This window comes from Haliotis asinina, chromosome 3 (assembly GCF_037392515.1).
Source record: "Haliotis asinina isolate JCU_RB_2024 chromosome 3, JCU_Hal_asi_v2, whole genome shotgun sequence".
Classification (NCBI taxonomy): Eukaryota; Metazoa; Mollusca; class Gastropoda; order Lepetellida; family Haliotidae; genus Haliotis; species Haliotis asinina.
The window spans coordinates 55,808,315-55,833,347 of NC_090282.1; the positions used below are offsets into that span (position 1 = coordinate 55,808,315).

The 25,033-nt window shown below is 38.4% G+C and overlaps 2 protein-coding genes across 2 annotated transcripts in view; one reads left to right on the forward strand and one right to left on the reverse strand.

Moving 5' to 3' along the window:
• Window positions 1-6,616: 6,616 nt before the first annotated feature.
• Window positions 6,617-25,033, reverse strand: part of LOC137278200 (uncharacterized) — a 250,335-nt gene continuing 231,918 nt past the window's right edge. Inside the window, exon 24 of the mRNA XM_067810405.1 lies at window positions 6,617-6,626. The gene's annotated coding sequence lies outside the window, so the exon portion shown is untranslated. The remainder of the gene's footprint in view (window positions 6,627-25,033) is intronic.
• The window catches only part of LOC137278191 (uncharacterized), an 80,050-nt gene continuing 77,753 nt past the window's right edge, over window positions 22,737-25,033 (forward strand). Inside the window, exon 1 of the mRNA XM_067810388.1 lies at window positions 22,737-22,894. The gene's annotated coding sequence lies outside the window, so the exon portion shown is untranslated. The remainder of the gene's footprint in view (window positions 22,895-25,033) is intronic.

Below are 25,033 nucleotides of genomic sequence, written 5' to 3' on the forward strand. Positions count from 1 at the left end.
ACCTTGTGTACAATACCAGTAATTGCCAAACATGGAGGATGACAAAGCCTTGTCAATATATCCAGCCAAACAGCCAGACCAGTGACGAGTACTGTCACTATAGATTTTGTCAATATGAGCATTACACTTGTTTCTTCTTTCACTTCACAGATGAAGGAAAGGTATGTAGTTTCATAGACTCAGACTATGAACAGTTTCAGTTAACCAAGGAGAATGTTCAGGGGACAATTAATGTCTGTAATTAACTGACTTAAACTGTAGTATTGTTTAGTGGCAATAAATGATATATGGTAAAACTTACAGTTTTGCAAGCATAATGCACCCATAATTTAGACTTTGCTCTGTAAACTGACTGATGACAAGTTCCACATGAATAACAAGGCACTATAGCACTACTTGAAAACAAATGATATGACAGCCCTGAAATTTCATATCTTCACAATAACTCTACTAGTTTGTTTTGCAATGAAGAAACCCAGAGATTGGGAAAGAGAACTTTGACAATGGGCAGTTTTCAGGATTATTAGCCATTTTCTGAATTTAGAATTGGCCCATTGTACTTGTGTCAAGAGTAAGCTTCAAAATTTTAATGGGCCACATTTAATTTTTATGTGCAAAATGGCCTATGGCCCCTGCCTTTCCCAATCCCTGAAACCATTCACATTTCTAAGTAACTGGTTGCATAATAATGTTTGTTACACTTCAAAATCCACAGATGATTCATCAAAATAAACCATAGTGATTACAAGAAGAATTACACATATGTTAGTTAAGCTCCTTAGCATGTCACCTTTGTCCTCAAGATTATTAAACTTTTCAATATGCTTAGAAGAAATATATCCCCAGGAAATAACTTTTACTGGAATAGCTGAATGGAAACAATGCCTTCAGTAGTTAGTGGCTTCACAGAACATATTACAATTAAAATGTCAACTAGAACTTTACCAAGACAACAGCAGTTGCAGAGACTGAAAGCGACCAATACGCAATGAATGAAGTATTGCTATGTAAGACTGAAATACTTAAGTGAATCATTGCAGCTGCACCCCCACATGGGAAATCAGGACCGCCTGTAATTTTATGAGCTCCAGTACAGAGTACTGCACTCTAACAATATGCCAGTAAATCATGACAGCCTGCCACGGTAAACAGTCAAGTAAGATTAAGAGACCTAATAACTTGAATGAATGCATATATTTACATCTGAATACAACAATCATACACACATTAAAAAAATTCACATCATGCATAGCCAGACTGTGATGCAGATACGCTTGAAAGTGACTATATTCTTGCTCAAAATCACCAGTGTATTTGAGCTAAGCAAATGCTTAAAAACACCCCTGATAAAACAGTGATCAGTGGGTACAGTAGTGGAGGCATCAATATCCAAAGTCACAGAAAGTCTGGCAAATCAAAATTTGTCATTAGAATCTTCACTGTTGGACAGGTGCCATCAAACAATAAGGTATTCAATGATCCTCTAACAACCAACATGTAGACAAAATCATCTCATTACATCATTTGGTGTATGCATTGATTCCAGTACTGATTCTGCTGTTGAATTCAGTAAGAAGAAGGCAAGTTTCAACATGTACCAAGTGCCTATAAGATACCTGAATGTGGGGAATCCAGTGAGGATGTGAACCTAGCAGTTTATCACAGGTAGAAAAGTGTGCGTATGGCTTGCCAACTCAAGGGTCAGTGTTTACAGATGCATAAATGTTTTGTCTTCTGTACATCATTTAAAGAAAATGTTGTTAGGAATGTCGTGATGATGTGTATACCAAGGCAACCATTTTAACATTTTCAGCATGGCAGCAGCTGGGTGTCATTGCTGAGCAGTGGAATGTACACTTGCAAATGTGAATATCATTTAATGTGGTATATAGGGAAGTTATCAAGATATGGTAGATTTTTCTCAATTTTCAGTGTGTATTTGTTTCTGACGTGTCAGAGTCAACCTCCACTGGAACCAGCTATGGTACATCCTGTTACTACAAGCTGTTAATTTATGTTGTATTATGTACCTACATCTAAGCGGGCTATCAAATTATCATGTCTATGGTATGTATTATTGTAATGAGACATTGACCCAATCTGACCTCAAGTCAGGCTGAAAAACATCATTTACAAACATCATCTGACAAACAAGACTTCTGTTCAAGCTGTCTGTTCCAGCTCTCTGTTCCAGCTTTAAATGTTTTCATACCAGAATATCCCCTTCTGAGACTGACCTCTGTCAATCAAAGACTGAAAACCATAAATTATGCTTACAAGTTAATCAAAACCATATAAATCAAAACCACCAAAAGATGTTCATTCAAGTGGACAAACTTTCCTGGTCTTTCACTGCTGACTGCTTTTTCTTAACATGGACATTCATGATTGTGGCCATCATTAAACATACATAAAAAAGGCTTGATAATTTTGAGTCTTTGCTCCTGTGAAAGCTGTTATCAATTCGGCATCTGCGACATGAAAATTCGCACACTCTGTAGCCTTTTTAAAACAGCCCTGCATAATGTGATGCATGACTCAGATTGAAGTGCTATTTATTTCCTTTGCTTGTGACCTGTGAAGATCCAGGTTAGAATTGGTCTTCAGTAACCCATGCTTGTTGTACAAGGCAACTGACTGGTGCTGGGTGGTCAAGCTTGATACCAACTGTGTAGTTTGATGCTGACATGCTGTCAATCACTGATTATCCGATTCAGAATTGATTATTTACAGGCAGATGCCATATAGCTGGAATATTGTTGCGTGTGGTGTTAAACAACAAACCAACCATGAATCCTTTGTTTGCAGGTGAGTTAACATTCTTACTGCTTAATACTCAATCTGTAGGAAGACTGAACCAAAGAGGTTGCTGCCATTATCACATACTATCAACTCAAGGATTACTATCTGTTTATTATTTGATAAAAGGAGATTTAGAAAAGAGTCATTATCCAAGCCATAGGCAGCAAAAGGTGGAGTGATTTTGCTTTTATCTCTGAATAATCCTAAATAGCATGTTCATGTTATTTAATCAGAAGACAACCAGTTAAATGTAAACATCAGGTGCTTCTTTGATATTCACTGTCATCCATAATAGCTGTCATTAAGTCAAATCTGTCTGACAAGCTTTTAATGATATAAGCCTGCTTTTTGCAGCTAATCTCCAGATGAATGTGCCACTATCTGGCTTAGCAGTTACTGCTGACACATAACTTCTCCATATGCTAACCAAGAGTCATCAGCATAGGTGTGCAAATTCCTATCTTTATTACTGCAAAGACACTTGGAAACCTGTATGGTTTCTAGACCATTTAAATCTCCTAGCTATTGCTCTATTCTGTTTTTTCAACTCACCATCCAGGATCCCACTTAACTTACACGTCCACATCTCTTTAGCAAATACAATGGGTCATGCTAGGAACCATAAGGATAAAAGAATCTGGAAATTATTATCTGAGGAAAACATTTTGTGATCTACTCATTAGTAATTGTGAGGTTTACCCTAAATGTAAAACAATCACATGTAGCTTTTTACTGATATCAGATATCCTTTAATCAACCTACTCTATCTTCTTCAGGTACAATATTTAATACATGAAGAAAGTTTGGGCATGCACTTTCAGGCATGCATCCATCCTGTCCTTAGTCAAGAGGAAATTCTTTAGTGTCCATTTGCTTGTGTCACAATACATATATTTGTATTTTGCTTTTGATTATTAACAAATATTTCTTGCTTTGAAACATACATCTGCATATATTCATGTTATGTACTTCTAGGTTTACATGTGATATGTTGGCAATAACTGTGAACTACATGTCTTTCCACAGATTCAAGTCATGATCTTCAACTAAAAATGGCATCATTTTGAATGACATGATGTTTTCATGACACCACATTTATGTATGATAAACAACTGGCTTGTGATCACTGCCTGCCACACCTTCATATCATTCAACCTGTGTACATTATTTACTGTATTCCATACATGGCTCCTTTTACAAATAGGCATATGTAATGTTTACATTCTAACTACAAATACTGTGACAGAAGTCTGTCATAATTATCACACAATCAAGTGAATATCCATGGTCAAAAATATAGTCTGGTTCATAATTATTGAGAATTTTTCTTCTTACTTTGAGCTATCCTAACACCTCAACTGATTCACTGATACTTAAAACTAAGTAATGGTATAAGGGAGGTAACTCATCTTGGCCTACTGAGTATAGTACAATTAGAGTTACCTCCCCTGAATTTGTAGCAGACGTCATTTTCCTCAGCACTGTCAACAATGTCTGCTGAAGATAAAAGAAGGTTGATTTTTGAGTTGTGTAATCAAGGAATTGATGATGTAAATACATTGGCAGAGATAACAGGAACTCCTCTTTCTACTGTGTATAGGATTAGGAAGAATTTTAAAGAGGGAAAGGATTTTGGGCACCAGAAAGGAGCAGGGAGACCCAGAAAATTGGACTTCTCAGATCGCGTCCGGCTGGGAATTTTAGCGTCTAAAAAGCAAAGGGCAAGCATCTCCAACATCAGGTATGAAATGATAGAAAGGGCATCAGCAGTTGTATCAAAATCTACAGTTAGAAGAAATTTGATTGATCTTGGATGGGAGAAAAAGACTGGAATTCCTTCTCCTCTCATGAAACAAGAACATAAAGACAGGCGTGTTGAGTGGTGTTTGGCACATGAAAACTTTGACTGGGAAAATGTGATTTTTACTGATGAAAGCTCAATATGGGTATATCCCAATAATGTGAAAATATGGACAAAGTCTGCGTCAGCACCGTTGTATCGACGACCTAACTACAGCCCAAAGTTTCATGTATGGGGAGGGATATCCTTATTAGGAACGACCCCGCTGTGTGTGTTTGAGGGAAATCTGACAAGTCAACGCTACACTAACATATTAGATAATTTTCTCCTTCCAAGTGCACATGTGTTTTATGGAAATGACTGGATTTTGCAGCAAGATAATGATCCTAAACACACCGCAAAACATGCCAAGCAGTGGTTTCAGGAGAAAAATGTGACTGCATTACCATTTCCTGCATATAGTCCTGACTTAAATCCCATTGAGAACATTTGGGGGATGATGAAGGAATGTGTGAATCAAAAGGGGTTGACAAAAATTGAAGACATGAAGAAAGAAGTGGTCCGATACTGGGACAGCATAACTCACGAGACACTAACCTCTCTGGTAGGAAGTATGCCTACCCGTCTTAGACTGTGCCGTGAAGCTCAAGGAGACTTGATAAAATATTAAATTGTTACCTACACAACATGAAAAGGTCAGTTCACTTTCACAATACATTCAATTTTATCTGATTTGTTCTCGTTTAATAATATGAAATGCTTTAGCTATTCTCAATAATTTTGAACCATACTGTATATGTAGAATCGTAGCCTTAACCAGTTGTGTAAAACTGTCTGGATAACTACTGTACGAGAAAGATATATGCATGTGGTATAGACACAATAACAAATGCTAATCTGATCACTACAGTCTCCATGATCAAACAGGGCCCCAAACACCACAATGATGGAAGATATTACTGTCACACAGGATTAATCAATTCACCCTCCTGCTGGCCTCCATTAGTAAATACTAAATCAGAACAAGGCATTAAACCGATGGTTCTAATTGATTGTATGAGCCTTGACACCTGAGCCTTGTATTGAAACTGTAGCGTAGATCCTTCTGTTAAATGTGACATAATTCTATGCTGTTATATAGGCAATGAATAGTGTATGCTGCTAACAAAATGTTGTTAATTACCTTTTATGTGAATGACAGTTTGGCTTTGGCCGTAACAATTTGAAAGGATCAGGTGACCATTAACTCTGTTTCAGTAATATATTTCAGATATATCAATCATCTGCTTCATGACTTGTGAGTACATCAGGGGATGAATCATTGAACCATTGTAAAACTAGACTTTGTACACTAAAACAGCAAAAATACGTAGCTTTGAAAATTGCATATAACATAATAATACTGTGTTTTTATTTGGTTTCACAAAAGCATTAACCCGTCTCTTCTCCTGTGGCATGCCTGCATCAAATAATCCCTCACATATTGAGCATTCAATCAATGTTTGCCAGTAATATTCTTATCTACAAATACATTCACAGCAAGAAAAAAGTGTTTTCGAACTAGTTCATTACTTTGAAATGTGCATTGTTAAACAATTCCCCAACCTATAGAACATGAGCCAATCCTTACCTACAAATACTTGTGCAGGGTATCATGGGGTGTTCCTAAATTGTACACTTGTCACTCAACAACTTCTATTTTACATGACACTCTGACTTGATTCAATCATCTCTCATCACGAGAGTGGAGCGCCACTGTGTGTTATCTCCAGCCATCTCACCCGTATAAAATGTTCCTACGTGACGGGTGACATACAGGTTGCGATGAAGCAGGTTATTGTATTTTCCTATCTTGTTATAGTGCTACACATCACCTGGCTTTGTCAGCTTCAGTATATATATGTTTCAGTTTATGCTTGTCTGAACTGCTATTAACTAAATTAGTTATGATAGCAATGCACCATATAATCATTACTGGGCTCTGACAAAGCTTTCATATTGTTGGGTTTTATGTGTAAACTCACTAACATGTGGGGGTTTCACTGATATTAACAATTTTTTTATTAAATTTATCATATCATGATATATGAATTTGTTTGAAGCCAAGAATCTTTTCTCTTTCTGTAAAATATAGTACTTATTACACTCTTGGAAGGTGCAGCTGTTGTGTATAATGACAATATGATCTCCATTATGCACGATACAAAACACAGTATATATACCACATTAAAACAGTGGCTGCCGACCCTACACAAACACATCTACGGGGGTGCATCAGTGAGTGAGTGAGTTCAGATGTACAATCATATCAGCAATATTTCAGACATAGAGTGATTAAAAAAATGTTTTAAATTTGCCATAAATGCACATAAATTATATAAAGCCTGTAAACAAAGGACAGTAAAAACAACTAGAATATGAATATGAAGCAGTATGTAAATCTGGTGTGTAAATCAGGTGTTAACTAAATCAGACAATGCCTTATAAAAAAGGCTTTAAACTGCCAACTGCTGAAGATAGATCAGTTTACTGGGGACCATATGGGACTTTTGCTTCCTACATAGACACAAGCTGGATTCACACCATTCCTTCATCTGTTTAGACAATCTAACTTCTATGAGAGGCATTTTAGAAGCAGGGAAATACCAAATTAAAAAAGTTAATAACAAGATAACAAGATAACAAGAATCTTATCAAAACGCTGCACCACTAATAAAGAAGTTGTTTCCATTAATTTAAAATAACATGTATTCTACAGTTAAAGATGGTGGTAGTTTAAAATTTACTTTGAATGTTTTGAGACAGAGTTGCTTTAGATCTTTGTCAACAGTAATATATATGCATGGCAAGTGGGGTATCTAATTGTTCTTGTTAGGATTTCTTATATTGCTGAAATATGTCCTATTTTTTTCAAGTAGCCCTAACATAAATATATCTCACAAACAAATGACTCCATCAAAACGTAAATTAAATCCAAGTTCTGATGAGTTATAGCAGTTAACTCACCTCCAGATCAATGGTGGACCTGCCCCTGAAGAAAGTCAGCTCCTCTATGCTCAGATGCATCATGGTCACAGAGCACCTGTTCTTGGCTGAATCATTAGCATCGTTACCACTTCACAACTGAAGCATCATCATGTGTTCTGCTTGTCCTTGCTTGTTTGTAGGTGTTGAGTTTCATTGATCCCATTCTCTGTGTTTCTCAGACTGCTGAAATATTGGAAAGAATGTAGTTTCAGAAATATATGATCAAAATTTATACTTTTATGACATAACATTCACATCATATACTAAATAATCCTTTACTGTCAATTGTCCTGTCTCTGTTTCTAATAGTTGCTTGCAATGGAAATAGTTATTGTAGATATTCTTGGAAAATGTTTTATAAGTTGTAAGAGTCTATATTTCATGATGACTCCTTCTTCACTTTGTGAATAAAATATTTTCAAAGTAAACTGAGATAATAGGAGCCATACATGTTATGGTGGCCTCATCTGTCAGTGACAAGGTCATGAGACAAGAATTAGGCTGCATAAAAAGATTTAATGATTCTCAGGCACATTTTTTCCAAAAGTCACAAGGGAGGTAGCACTTTTAAAAAAAAACTGATTGAAAAAATGTAACAAAGGAGGAACACATTTGATTTTTTTTCTCTCTCTCAGAAATAGAGCTTGGGAAGTTTACCACATTTTAATGAGTCGTAGATTCAGTCACACTCATTCTTACAGACACTCATTCTTAGAGTGGACAAATGGATGAGTGGGGTGGGGACAAGTTAAAATTATTTTAACTTAATGGCAATAAAAAAACTGTTATGCACACAAATAATAGTGATGTCCGAGAAACATTTCACCTTTTTTGTTTAACCTTACACACACATAAAAAAGTATATGCCATCCTCCTAGCTCTCTTGCAATACAATATTCAGTATTTCTAATTAACATGTTTATGACACATATTCAAAAAGTACCATGAAACTGCACTTTCATTCATTGTTGTTAATAGAAGCAACAAAACCCATTACACATCCATAAAGAAATCTGTGCCAAAAGCAGAGTCGATTGCTCATTTCTGACTATATCATGAGTATATAGTGGTTATAGCAGTATTACAGCTGTACGATGCTGTTTGTAAACAATCAAGTAAATGACATGCATCCTTCCTCTAGAGGATATTTTCTGGTTAACATGCCTCTAATGGCACTTTTTACTGTGACATGTCATAGCAATGTAATTCCGTGATAAAGCTAAAGTATGAATTCCTTGGATGTTTATGCTTTTCTGTGCAGTATATGTTTACTGCTTGTCTGCTGGGTATTTGTGTATACCATTCATGTATTGTATATAGTGATCTGTCAGGAAATCCAGCATTATCAGTGAAGACCAAACTCACCCTTGTCACACTACTGTTATGACATGTCTGTTCACATGCCAGCTAAAATTACTATTTAAATAGTTTACATAGAAATATGCAAAATGTTGAGCTCTGAACAATAACACTTGTTAGAAAACCCAAACAAAATAAACATGATTTAAGTGAAAATATGACTTCTTTAACACAGCACAGAAAACTGTACTTAGCAATGTTTATGAACAATTTTACATATCATCCTCGTGTACTGGTTTCATTGCATGACTGCACAATACCATACTGTATTGTGCAGCTTTATCATAAATTGAATGCTTAATGAGTTCTTACAACCTGTTGTGAAACTCAGAGCAACATATTTCAGATGAGATTGCACTTGCTCCCAACTCGAAACACTCATATATGAAATGGTGCTTTTGGCTAGTGCAGTCAGTTAGCTATACGAATTCCCTTCTAACAATGCATCTTGGATCTTGTGCAACATTCTGCTTACACAGTAAATATATTTTATATGATGTCTAATGTGTGAAAGTACTCTCTTGTTATGGGTATATATATAACAAATATAGATGTTAGTAATGCAACTTTGTTTCACACCTTACATTATTTTCTTACCCTTGAGCACATGAAGAGAAACAATACCAGTTTAAGTGTTACCATCTTTCTTTTCTTGTTAAACTCATTAAACTTGATTTACCAAAATTGAAAGATGCAAACCAAATTTTTTATGAAATATTCTTTCCCAAGGTCTGACAATTATTTTATCATGACCTTAAATTACACATTCACATACACATGCATATTGCTTTGAAGCAAGCTGGTGGTTTCTCTTTCAGGGTTGTAAATGACCACCTGCCAACTGACAATGTACATAACACAAAGACATTTTCCAGCTGTATGATTGTGGTCTGTGAATAATCAAATCCAGATCAGACTATCAAGTGATTGACACAAGGTGCATCAATCTTTGCAGCTGAGATACAATGACATGTGTCAAACAAGTCAGTGCGATTGACCACCTAATGATGTTTGTCACCTCCTGTGGCAAGCATAGGTTCTTGAAGGCAAATTCCAACCCTGATCTTCAGTGGGTTAGCTGAGGGTTACACTCTGTTGCAATGATCTACCGATACTGTGTATACCGATTTTTGTGTTGTGAAGTTGTGTTGTCATGAACCTTTTTCCTGACATAGCTGCACTACTCAGCTGATAGAACCATGGAGGAGACCAGGACTTTCTGTTTGCAGGGGCATACCAGCAGTACTAGGCTTTGTTCCAGCTATCTACATATATGGATGTTTATCATAACGATGACGCACAAGATCAACACCTTCTTAGTCAGCTCTCGTTCTCGCAACAAAACTCCCTTCTGAGATTCTGGGTTAAAATTGATGCTATGTAACCTTTGCTTGCTGTATCAAGACTGAGGTCGCTTAGATGAGACAGGTTGAAAGATTTGGTAAATGGATTGATTTGTCATCTTGCGCTAATGGAATGCAGGTGGATTGTTCACAATATCAACCCCTGGTTTGTTAAGTCAGAGTCTGATAAAGTTGGACTTTTGCATTAAACGACATTTACATACTAAATTTCAAAAGAACAGTGTCTAGACAATTTATACAAGGGTAACTACCCTGAAACAGAAATTGTGCAGTATATGTATTGTTCCTTGTTGAACCCTCAAGGCTGTCTGAGATGTATCATAAACTGCTTTGGAGTCCTTTGAATATCAAAAAGATTTTTCAATTTAGGCACTGCATGAGTAGTATACCATACTTTTAATCTTATCAGCCTTTAATACATGAAAATCATCAGCAACTTTAGGGCATACTAAGGTATAATTCAAGGTACTTATCCTTCATTGCTACTAAAATATATTTTGCACAGCTTTTGACAGTATTTATATTTTTCTATGAACCTCTGATTTAGAATTCTAATTATTTCCTTCTAAAGATGAAAAAAGCACAAAAAATAGTTTCTGATTTCCTTAGTAACACACTAATAAATGTACACTGCTGTGTGCTGACCAACACAACTACTTCAAGTTGTCTGAGGTTGGGCACAACCAACAAATGATGACAGAATGAAGTACGTGGAGGGACCAAGCTCTTTCTTCAAGACAACTATAAATGTTTCAAACATCAATTTCGACCGTATATGCTATATAGAAAACCTGTTTCCAAAAGGTTTGCACAACGGTCTGCCCTGAAATTGCCTCACCTGTTTTGCAGCATCTTCACAATGGTCTGTCTTTGTTTTGAGTGTACTCAGGCTGATGGTTGTACTGATTAGTCATTTCAAAACACTGGTTAAATCTCTTCATCACCCATGTGTTTTACATTATTATTAAAATACAGAAACATCATCGTGGAGTTAAGTGACATCATAAAAGTGTGATGTCATCCATTACCACTACAATCAGATTACACGAAAACACTGACTGAAGAATATTTCACTGAATGAAAGAAGAGTTAAATATGAACAGTCATAATGTAATACTTTGAATAACATTTATCATGTGTTGTATAACGCGAATGTGTGTTTGTAGATTTACATGTTATATACATATCCTCGCAGTCACTACTTTAGTCACTCCTGAAATACAGACTATGTACATGTAATACAGAACATATACACATCAGACATTCTATATATGTTACTCAGTAAAATATACCTTTAAAAATTCAAAAGTATTATGTTTGACTCAGAGGGGCTAATGTAATGCAAAAGCTGGCAATAAGGTACATAATGCTACAACATGTTGAATATATTGTTTATACTGACCTTGTCAGTGACTTTATATAGAGGCCAGTGTTTTGTGCGTTAAAAGTACTTCTTTTCCAAAAGCCCTTGTACTCTGACTGCTCACATGCAGCAGAGACCCAATAATAGATCAGTTAATCTATTATATGGTCTCTGCTTTCAGGATTATCTGATAAATAAACTTAACGCTGGACTGTATATTTACGCAAATATATTTGGGTCACTTACTAATAGAATTTTATGTGCCTTTGAACATCTCACTTCCAGAACACTAGGGTACACTGCCGCTTTCAGCACAGGTGAAGATTGTCAGTTAAGGCAGATAGGATTATCTCCCTTTTACCACATGCACTATAGTGAATCGCCTTGAACAAGCTCCAATAATGGGAAAGAGAAGGAAAATGCCAGACATTTCGACAGCTGTGCCCAGATACAGGTACTTGCAGCAGAGGGAATGGTCATTTGTAAGCGGGAAATTGGGGAGGGTGGTCTCGACACGCACATGGATATCAGCCGATTTACCGGTACCCACAGAAACTCATACCTACATTTCTCGTCCGATCGGTACCTGACGTGAACAGAAATCTGGATTACTAAACTATACACAAATTACGTAATCTGGACTACAAGTCGTCCGGCTTACACTTTTCTTTAACACGCGATGGCAGAGTGGGTTAGATCGCTGACTTTGTGCTTGCGATTGGATACCTGACTCTGACTGAGAGCGGGTTCGAATCCCGATGGGAATCAAAGTAACAAAGATACCATGCAGAGTCTTTACTGAGAAAGTGTAACCCCGAATATATAACATGGCTGCTTTCAAATGGCATGTATTCAAAAGACATGAGTCGTAAAGCAGATTGCGCTATATAGACAAATGGAAAAAAACATTCCAGTGATTTACACATTGCACCATTCAGCTGAACCTGCGCAATTATTGAGTGATAAATTTCAAACATTCAGTTCAAACCTAGCGTTGATAGGGGTATTTTGGAGATTTTCCTTTAATAAAAACAATTAGTGTGCCACATAAGCAGCAAACACAGTGTTTTTTGTTTTGCTTTTTGTTGCTGTTTTTGTGTGTCGGTATATTGTTGTTTTAAGCCGTATTTACGTGCACCCAAATACCCCGGGGCATATTTGCCCACATGAGGGTATTTTATATCGTGTAAACGCATATACCTCCCGGGGGAATTATACCCCAGAGGGTATATTTGCCCACGCTCCCGAGGTAGGGAAACTTATTTGCCTACGGCGGTATATTTGACTCAGGGATATCTCATGCAGAAACACGCATTTTAACACTATACAGCGGTGATCTAGCTGTCTTGGTACCCTGCACTCGATCAGACAATTGTTAGTCCGCCTCAATCCCAAGATTTCTGATAGTACTTATTGGTGTAATAGATGACGTGCCCATGAAAAATGTTGGGCTTCCTACTTTGGCAGGTTGATGAGGGAAACCAAGGATCATGAACTCAGTCTTGTCATTGTTCAGTTTAAAAGTTGGATGACACGTACAGTTCAAGTTGGGAGATGGAATTCTGAATGTTGAGTGGCTCATTGCTGATGTACAACTGCTGGTCACCAGCATAACTGTTAAAGAGAAGAGTATGTGTTCGCATCACGATTCCGAGCGGTTGTGTGTAAATGGAGAAACGGTCAGGGCCAAGGACCAATCCCTGTATAACACCACACTTCAAGTCAGTAGAGTGAGGATGAACACTGTCACCACAAACAGACATTGATCTTTCGCCTAAATAGTCTTGAATGTAGACATCGGTAAACCTTTTTCTGTCATCACACACTGCCTGCATGGTAATAGAATGTCACCCTTTCCCGTTGACGAAGCAGGCATGATACAGTGATGGAGCAATGATACAGCTATTGTGGCATCTATATAGCTCCTGCAAATGTTGGTTATCCCAACTTCCAGTATATTAACGTGATACATCTTTCAACGCGTGACCACTCAAAACCTGGCCATCTCAACAAACATCACTTCACAGTCGTCATGGACGCAGATGGAGACTGTGGAGCGGGTTATGTCAAGGAGGTCGCCAACAGTCCTGTGCTCAGTAGGTGTTGCCAGAAAGTAGATGCCTACAGCTATATAGTTTTCCTCTCGTCAAAGTCTTTCTGACCAGTAAAGAATGCTGAGGACGTTGGCAAATAGTTTTCAACACATCCTACGTGATCCTGAAGTTTTGAAGTCATTGCTAAACATCACTGATTCCTTGAACTTCTTCCCACCATCATCTTCTTCGAAGTTTCATATAGATGAATTGTTCTCTAACAAATGACGACCCATCAGCAAGAATAATGGCCTGGATGAATCTAGCTCTCTCGCGACGCCGTCTTGATGAGTCCATTGCTAGGTTAAATATTCCAAATCAGAAGGTGCATGTAAACACAACCAAAATTTTCCCTTTGTCCCTGGGGATAAATATACCGCTAACATGGATCGTGTTCGTTATTGTGTTCGGTGTTAAATGTCATAAGATACTCCCGCTTTCCTACACCCATGACGATCCGAGTTAGAATTGGTTTTCAGTAACCCATGTTTGTTGTAAGAGGATTCTGACGGCACTAGGTGGTCGGACACGTTGGCTTGTTTGACACGTCATCGTATTCCATTTGCGTAGATCAATGCTCATGATGTTGACGTTTGGATTGTCTTGTCCAGACTCGATTATTTACAGACCGCTGCCATATTTAGATGGAATGTTGCTGAATGCTGCGTTACAGTACAAGGAAACCAGAACATTTTGAAAACCAAACAATATCGACACTAAGTCTTGTATTGTAGCAACGCCCATACATATGTCACGTGTTTTCTGTGGACATCGGTCCGAGTGGCCCGCGGTGTCTGAGATAATGAAATAATCAGCAACCGGTTCCTTATTGTTAATGATGGTTATGTACACACTTCGAAAATTAGATCAAAAGATTACAAGTAGATGAGGGCGTATCTGTGTTGATGCAAGCCGAGAAAGCGTGTGTATCTATGTATTATGTATAACATAACGCCAGAGATGATAGTTATACGCTTGAATGTTATTTGATCGATAGAGTCCTGTAATAACTGATTTATTGATTGTCTAACGAGACACGTGTACATGTATAATGTCAATACTCCAACAATTACTATGCCTACTCAAGGGAAACGTGGGGGCGTTTAGTGTCTCTGAGACTATTGCAGGGAAAAGAGACCTTTAAACCATTCATGCAGCAGGGTCATGGGCCAATGTGAGCTTCCACCTTGGTTCTGTTTGCCCATCACTGTCTGTAGCATACTCTGATTTGCTAGTACCTTTGGACCAGTGAGGCCTGTTTTGCCCATCACTGTCAGTAGCACATCCTGATCTGCTAGTACCTCTGGACCAGTGAGGCCTGTTTGGAGTTGGTCATCTTTTCACATTAGGACAAGCTGGCGAACAAATTTCAGTGTAGTACAAAATCTTAAAGCGATTTACTGCACTTTGAATTCGACGTTGAATTATTGCAATCATTGTACTCTACAGGTTTTACCTTGTCAGACGCAGTCATTGTTTTATTTTACGTTTTTATATTAACAGGTGACAACAATAGCATGCAAGTAAAGTTAGCCTGCGGTAAGTAATAGCGAAAAGCTAATACTAGCCATTTACAGTGTTATTACCGTAAAGACTTCAGATAATATGTACTTCAGTTTGGATAAGGACGATTACCTGAAGTACAACACATTCTTGGTGATGACATCAAGAGGCAGTGCACGGCCGTTGGATGTACACACGTGACAGCAATACATCACACTGACGCCCTCCCTCACATCCCGCCACAATCCTTAGTCTTCGCATCCTTACGAGAAACTAGCACTTGCAAAATGCCATATGCGACAGATATCTGGAACTGTCGACTTTGAAAACTTTGTATAATAGCTCAGGCATGTTATACATAGGTGTGAACGCATCCAGTTCCAGCGGTAAGCGTTCACTTCCACCGGTAAAATCACAGAGACGATATACAGTATCCGAGCAGTAAGGGAGGGGCCGGGGCAGTGAATGTAAATCATTCTGCAGCCGTTTGACTATATACCTTTACATACCTTTTACAGTTCAATGTGGAATTTGTCAATGTTGACTGGATTAAGATTTCTACAATACTGCCGCTCTATGTCAGAGTTGAATCGATTGGATCCTTATCCTGTTGTGAAATAGATGACATGGTTGTTGCCAAGAACGAAAAGAAGTTCATCACCATTTGGTTGCAATAAGAGGGGACACATCTTTTCAAATTAGATGCTTTGAAAAATGTAAGATAATGATAATGTCATAGTATTATTGAGTGCTGGTCGCCACCCAACAGGTTGATCAATTCCTTAGTTTTACTCAACAAAAACTAAGAAACCGGTTGAGTGTCGTGTTGTGGGACGTATGCCCCTGCCCAGTTTGGACAGAACTTGGACCTATCCGCATGTGGACAAAAAGAGACACAGTTTCGTCTGTACTATGAGACCAGTCCCTGACATACCTTGCCCTTACAGTGTCTGAGGAAAAGGCACCAACATAACTCTCTTTCCCACATAGATATACATTCTCTTCCCACAGAGGTTACTCCTGCCATATCTTCATACGTGCGAAGATATAATTTGAGTAACCTCGATGGGAAGAGAATGATAGATACAATCGCCATCAGAAAGTAAACCAGTCGCCATTATCTATTTAGCTTTATAATTATATCACTTCTTTACATCATTACATTCGACCTGTGCACACATATAAACCCAGCACGGCTCTTTGATAAGGGAAGGGAGTTGTATACTATGCTGTCCAATTAGCTTACGACCCTCTAGACGATATGTATGTTTCTGTCAAATTGTGAAATCAGCCTGATTTCGCACAACTGATTTCACAATCTGACTGTAATACACACGCACACACGCACATACGCACATACATACATGTTCCAAAGTAAGTAATACCATGCTGTTTGTAACGAGCAGGTAACGTGTGCTAGTTTTCCCTGTGATATACTGCAGCAATTTGATTACTTTGCTTGACCACCTTGCATATTGTGTTAAATACATATGTATATATAACACATTACACATGCACACATACACACACGCAGGCACGCAGGCACGCAAGCACACACACATATACATACATACATACATACATACATACATACATACATACATACATACATACATACATACATACATACATACATACATACATACATACATACATACATACATACATACATACATACATACATACATACATACATACATGTACAGAAGCAGTACAGATATATGTTGTACAGAAACAGGTAACGCCCAGAATGCAAATTCCGCAGCCGGTGTACGTCGCATATATCTTTTATGAAGTACATATCTGAGTCTTATGTAAACACTTAACTTATGTACAAAATCACTGGAAGCATAAAAGTGGGTCAGTGCGTGATCGATTGTACTGTGTTATACGTTAAGGGATGGGATGGCTATTTTCATCCTCTGGGAGTGAGAATGTTTTCATGGTAGTTCCAACATACCCATGAGAATAGCTACCAGTCAGATATCCTATTGTCTTCAACGACGCGGAGAGAGGCCATCGTATTGGCTTGAATTCATATAATGTTAGTAATACTCAGTGAGTGTCCCAAGTATCTTCAGGCTCGTACCTGTGATTCGTTTTCATTGCAGTGATGCAACACTTCAACAAGGACAGCAACACTTACGTCACAAACTATGGCAGCAGGTAACATTTAGGGCCACATATGAAAAGTTGCTTATGCAGTTATTGACATAATTGCAAATACGTGTTACTTTATAAATAGCTACGTATACAATATATAAACAGACATTCGAATTTTAACATTGCAATCAATAGCAACAGCACAGAAGACATAACCAATATGTGTCCATGTGTTGTCAAAGACATTTTGACTAGGAATTCACGACAGGTGCATTTTGTCAATGGGTTTTCACTTACAAAGCGCATGGTATTGTTACATAATCCAAATCGGAATCTAGTCGAGGCGTCCGCCCGGAAAAGCCATATTTGAAAAATACATTACCGATAAGGCCGCTTTCCAAGTACAAACATTTGTATTTTTATGTCTTCGTGCAAACTATTACTAATGGTTTCATTGGCTGGTATATTACATGAACAGAGAAGTTTGGAAAATAACTTTCCATCAAATCTATTGTGACGTTGCCCCATATGCACGAATCAAGTTGACTTACTAGTATCAGTGAAACAGGTGATCTATCTAACTAGCAGCGCCCTCTGCAGCAAATGCGCAGAAGTAATCTCCCAATTAGTCGTATTATCCATGCTTTATTTACAGTTCTTTTTGTCTATTGGGGTATTATTTACGACTGATGTTACCAGTGATTGTTCAGATCATGTCAAGAAGTGGCCTGCCTATTGGCCTCACCCAAAGCTATTTTCGTCTGATTCCTTCAATCTCCGTATCCCGTCCTAAACAACCTGTTTCCTCCATCTGGTGATCCGGTCGTTTGATGTGCCACAATGTAAGCAGGCAGCTGGTCGGCAGGGCCATGTCAACCCACGCAAAGCTCAACAAATTACTACGTTTCAGCTGCAGGGTATATATACCTTAAATGAACCTGGAAAATCACGATGGGTGCCAAAAGATTCAGGAGACATATGTAAAAGGATGTGGTTAGGAGTTCTAAGATATCAATTCGGCTCTTGCAGCGTATTTGGTGTGATTTAGTGAGAGATCGACATTTCTTCAGAGAACAGCCACGTGTATCCGCATAAGGACAAACGCACCAGGATCGGCTCTACCCAAGTTCGCGATAGACAGGTTATGACCACAGCACAATAATCAAAATGTCATAAAGTTGAAACTAGTTCTCTGTCACATATCATACTCAAGTGTATCATTATCATTAATCATTTCAGATAGAACGCGTCCTACACTGGTGATTGGGAAGTCAGAGAGTTACATATGGATAACAGTAGTAGTGACAGTGAATACATATATGGTAGTGCAAGCAATATTCCAGCTGCGACACTGCTGTGGACCCCAGAAAGGTCTTCACATATTGTATCCATATTACGATTCTGCCTGTCGGAGCGGCGAGCCAACCCTTTAAACACTGGGCTACCCCACCGTCATGAATGTTACTTGGGTAGGTTGATCAACTTTTAAGAAGTCTTTCATTGGCACAGAGAAACATTGGTCAGTCCGTTTTAAACACGATAAACTTTATATCATGTAGGGAAATATCGAAGCATTAGAAAAATTACCTCTAGAAGAAAGAGTGCTGCAGTTATTTCATCCAGCAGATTGAACATAGTAGCCATCCACACTTCAAACCGTCTCTGAACAGACTGCAACCAATGATGAAAAGCAGACGAACCAAACACCATTTGAACAAGAGCCAGGCTCCACACTCGAACCCACTCTGTCGCGTATACATTCATGAACTCTGCCAAACCGTCAGCTCCTCTTCCAACATCACGTGTACATCGTGTCATGGACATGTCATACTCGTACAGACATCATTCAAGTGACTTCGAACGGTTATTTTTTTCAAACTAAACTGCATGTGTATCCTTGCAACACACCGGATAGCAAGGTTCGGAACTACCAGTGCAAAGGGTCAAGATCCAAATGGAGATGCCCATTACGATTGATACACGGGATCATCGGCTGATGGTTTGCCGTAGTGTTGGGGGAACAAACAGTTCAATATTGACAAAGTTAGTAGCATTGCGGCGTTGAGATTGTCGCGCACAGAACAGTCGACTTGTCGAGCTTGGTGCACTATGTTAAACACTGGATTCAAACACCCATGGGCACGCCTGCGAAAGAGGTCCAAACGTCAACAGCCAAAAATGCCCCTTAGGGTGACTTCTTTGTAGGGTCTGATTGTGTGGGAGAGAACATAACGCACAGAGAAAAAATTGCGCTGTAGCCATGGCTGGACTTTCAAGCGAAATTTAAGCAAGGCAAACATGCATGTACAGAACGGGTACAGAATTCGAAAATTATTACCTTAAATTGTATGTTTCAATCTAAACGCAATAATCCCAATATTTCAGAAGGTGGCTGATCGGGCATTCTAAGTTATATCACACATATATCTGTTCTCAGGTCCATTCAAATATATCGTTTACCGCTATAAAGTGTTCATTTCTCATGTGTACTTTTTACACGTAAATGCGAAAGACCATATTTATAGATACACTCTTTTCAGAATACTGTCCCTAACGCTCTTATTGAAAGGTCACGGTTTATATAGGTTTAAGTAATTAGACCTAACACAGATATATTTGGTCCTCTTCGTATTTCATCCAAAAAGAAATATCAATTAATATGAACGCGAGGTAAAGTCAAAGCCTTCGGGTTTGTAGTCAGTGACGTTTATATTCAGTCAACTCTGCAAAGGTAACGGATCAATGACAAATGCAAACAGTGTCTGTCAGACTGTCATTTTCGTCTAGAAAACATGATTGGGTTTTCTGTAACGATATAACTGCAAGAATCGACTTTTCCTGGAGGTCTCTCTATTCGTTATCGTCACAGGATATTAATTATTGGTGTGTGGGTATATATATATATATGAAGACGTATGGAACCAACCACTACTATTTACATGTCTGTAGTTACTGATAACAGTTCAAATTAAATCAATCAATACTATTCACGCGAGACAGAAGTAGTATAAACGTACTGTTAACGTGTATACATTGAGGCAAAGGCAAACTAGGGTTGCTAAACGGAGAGACAAATGACCAGTCTTCCTTATTCGTCTCCACTGACGCCTTTCCATAACCTCCAAGAAGATCGGGGTTCTTCTTATCCCGGAATAACAGGTGTGGATCACGAATGCAGTCTTTCTATATGCTTCGCTTGCATACCCTCCTACATATGTATAAATGCATAATTGGGAAATGGTTCATCTGGACATTAAGTTACGTATTTATATTCATACCATGGGAAATTCAACTTTCCAAACGTCATTACGTGTACACCAAGTACAAAAGAGAAATTTTCAATGCAAATGTGAAATACACTGAATACTGCGCAAAGGTGTGTATTAACTCGTTCGTTTTACTGGAGTGCTTGCACTCGTTTTTGGAAGTAGGTGTACACTAATTAGAAAGGAAAATGATCTACTTTTTAGCACATCAAAGCACCTTACGTTCATTGAATGTTTCTACACTAAAGTGATATTGGGTGCTTTCGGAAGGATCGTTACAGTTCTTTTTAACAAAGATAAATGCAAGATGCATAAAGCATACGAATCTGGATATTCCGTTTCAACTTTTTTTCACATTTATAAGGACGTGGCACAAGCCAGTACCGTCGGCAATACAGCAGTGCATAAGTTTGTCGGGGAGGTTAACAAGTGCGCGCTTATATACCGGGGTATACATACTCATTTCTGTAACAGAAGCTGCACTTACCTCGTGTAACGAAACAACACCAACTACTGTATTGCTTTCCTGCATCTTCCTGCCATGACATTCTGCATCATGGACAAGGACAACCACAGTTTCTGAAACGCCCGCAAACTGTCGAGTGAAACAAACGTAAATTAGCCGGGGCATTGTGAATTATTGACGGAGCAACGTGTCATCAAGACTTAGTTTTACGCGCGTCTGCAGACTTGGACTGATCTTGTCATGAGTCTGTAACTCATTATTGATGAGTAAAATCAGGTCCAGGTACAGTATCCTGAACGGTTATTGGAAGACTGGGACATCCTTCTGTATTCCAGGTCTCAGTTATTGACGTACATGAGTCTGTTTCGTTCACACTATCTCAGCTATATCTACACATAATGAAGAACATGGGTACTCGGTTACGTCATACTACCTCGGCTATTTCCACACATAATGACGCTTATGGGTACTCCGTTATGTCACACTATCTCAGCTATCTCCAAACATAATGAAGTACATGGGTACTCGGTTACGTCATACTATCTCAGTTATCTCCACACACGATGCCCACATGGGTACTCAATTACGTCATACTACCTCGGTTATCTCCACACATAATGACGCTTATGGGTACTCCGTTATGTCACACTATCTCAACTATCTCCAAACATAATGAAGTACATGGGTACTCGGTTACGTCATACGATCTCAGTTATCTCCACACACAATTACGTTCATGGGTACTCAATTACGTCATACTACCTCTGTTATCTCCACACATAATGAAGTACATGGATACTCCGGTTACGTCATACTAGATCTCCTTTATCTCCGCACACAATGACGTACATAGGCATTCAATTCGTCACACTACCTCAGTTATTTCCACTCATACTGACGTACGTTGATATTCCGTAACGTCATACTATCTCAGCTATCTCCGAGCCTAATGAAGTACATGGGTGCTCGGTTACGTCATACTGTCTCGGTTATCTCCACACATAATGGCATGTATGCATGGGTACTCCGTTACGTCATACTATCTCTCTACTATAATCGTTTTATGCAAAATCGACATTATGTTTAAAATACATGAACCGTGTATTCGGTTAAACAATTCCTGTGGTACGTTATGCTCCAGAGTTATTGAATGTGTAGCAGAGTTGTTTTGTATTACGATCTTGTCTTTGTCACTTCACATTACATCGCATATTTCAGGATCGAAGACCTGCCCTTAGTGCTTGGACAACAGGAATCGGATCATTGGACCTAGCCATACTTTTTTCTATGACGAGTTAGCTCCCTTACACAAGACTCACGTACGCTGTGTCGCGGCCATTGGTACAAATACAATATCATTGAAATCAAAGCTTTCTTATGGAAACGATGTGATACCTCTGTGCGAAGAATAATACAATACCAGCCAGTTCTCCGCAGCGTATGGTTTGTGCTCTTGTGATATGCGTTGACTGGGTAGATACTGAAGCAGTCATAAAATCGTTGTGTCCTAGTTGGTCACACTGACCTGCAAATAGTTGACAGGCGGACATGCGTCTAAAAGTAGAACGGGTTTTTCCGCTTGCAGTTTTCATTCTGTGATGACTGATGTCGAGAGCAGGAGAGTCGACAACAGGAAGAAAGTGCCTTCGCCGTTCACGTGAACAGCTGATCTTTGAAATAGTATACAGAAAGATACGTCCGAATTAAGGCATTTTCGAGTGCGGACAGTTGATTAACTGCACAGCAGGTAAGTAGACTATAAGACAAATTAAATGCATTGAAAGTCATTAATTGAATGCACGTTTTGTTTGTTACTGCTGACATGCGTTACTTGGTGGTTGGGGGGTGGGTTGTTTGTGACGGGTGAAGTTGGCAAGTGTTCTTCCTGGGTTGTTATGCTAGACAATACACAATACACACAGGCAGGACAAGGAACTGCATGTCCGTCTTTAGGTTCTCCACATTAACATACAGTTATTTCTACTGTTTAACAACGAGATAGAGCAGGAAGTATTGTGACTTCTCACTCATCCACACTTTGCCAGCCTGTTGCTGTGTGAAGATTTACATGTTGAGAGGTTCTTAACAGGGCAAGAGGCTGATGAAAGGATAACTAATTGCAATTTATGTTTGTATAATGAAGTCATTGGTCGGGTCATTAAACCCCCCTGCTGCTCACTGGTTGGTGTCTGAACAAGGTTCCCATGTCAAAACACACATACACACAGCACACATGCTTCTATTGGTGTATTAAGGATTAGCCTAAAGATTGATTGATTGTTCAATGTTTGTAAGTAAAACAGTTCACCAGTGGGACTTGACACCATTGTGAAACAGCTGAAACAAGCTTTACTGATCAGTTGAGAGGCGAACACAAATAGTGTATGAAATAAAGCCCATCTGGCCACCTGAGACAAGCTAGATTTCTGGCTGACGGTCTAAATTTAGAACTGACCAGCCCATGGTCTGGCAAAAATTTTATGCATCTGAGTAAATTCAATATATCTTTTTGTCTGGTCTGGTTAAATTCATTTTGGGTTGGTAACATTTTTGAAATTACCAGCCCTGATGTCTGGCTTATTAATAATAATTACAATAACGCTCATTTTTGTGCCTAAAATTCAACATGATAATGTTCTTGAGTGTTACAATTTAATCCTGACAGTATTGTACTTCCAAAGATGGTGCTAAGTGCTAAGCGTATAAGTCCATACATCCGCTTCCCAGGTAACCATTTTAAACAGCTGGGTGCAATATGGATGAAGTGCCTTGCTCAAGGACACAACACAGTATGAGAACCAGGTCACAAATTTTTTGGTGTCTCCATCAGGATTCAAACTCAGGCCTTTGGCATGAGAGGCCAGCATGATAACCCCTGTACCACTGTGCTCCCTGCTGATAACATCCGATTATTTTTTTTATGTGACATGAAATAAGTTTCTTTCTACAGCTTTACATGTATAGGATACTGTTTCTACATATCTTTTCTGGATACTGTGTGAGTGTTGAAAAATATTTTCCTCGTAACTGCCTAATATTACAGTTATTGCATTTCGTGGTTGTAATTACAATATTTGCATTTTGTTTTCATTCAGTTGTTATATGGTCACTGATCAAACTGTACCAGCATAAAAATTATTTGATAATAGCAATCATTTATCTTATTTATTGCCCTCTTAATATATCAAATATATTTTGTAAAACCCACACCCTAACATATTTTGATACTGGAATAAATATCTTCCCCTGCAATAACACTCTCTTTAAAAAATGCACCAAAATTCTATAAAGTTTTATAGATAGAGATAGAGATAAATGTTTCAAATGATTGTCTAAATAAAAATCTTTAAACAAAAAACCCTAAATGCCAGTTTCAAAACCTAACACCCTAATATGCCTGAATCATTGCTTGTGGATCTTGCAAATTATGTCATGCATGATTTGAACTCACACAGAAACATAGATGTGCTGTCTCCTTCGGATTCATAATTTGTGCAAGTGTGGTAATGCAAGACACAATGTGGATATTTGTGTGCTTGTTTGTAGCATGCCACTCAACCGTACTCAAATGTGTGGGTATTTTCTGTTTGAACAGCACAGATGATTGTATAGCAATCACTCCTGAAAACCCCTTTGTCGAACTATTTATAATCTCTTCTCAGTGCTACCACTCACTGGAAATATTGTCAATGCACCATGGGTATGCTAACCAGGGTGATACAAAACACTTGATAGACATTTCAATGTTTGTCAAAATGTTAACACAAACTTCATCATGACAAATGGCTTGCCACCTGAAATTCTTGCTTGCCAGTCGTCCAGTTGAAATGTCATATCAACAAGTCAACCTTATTCGGTTTATGCATCAAAGGAATTGAAACAAACT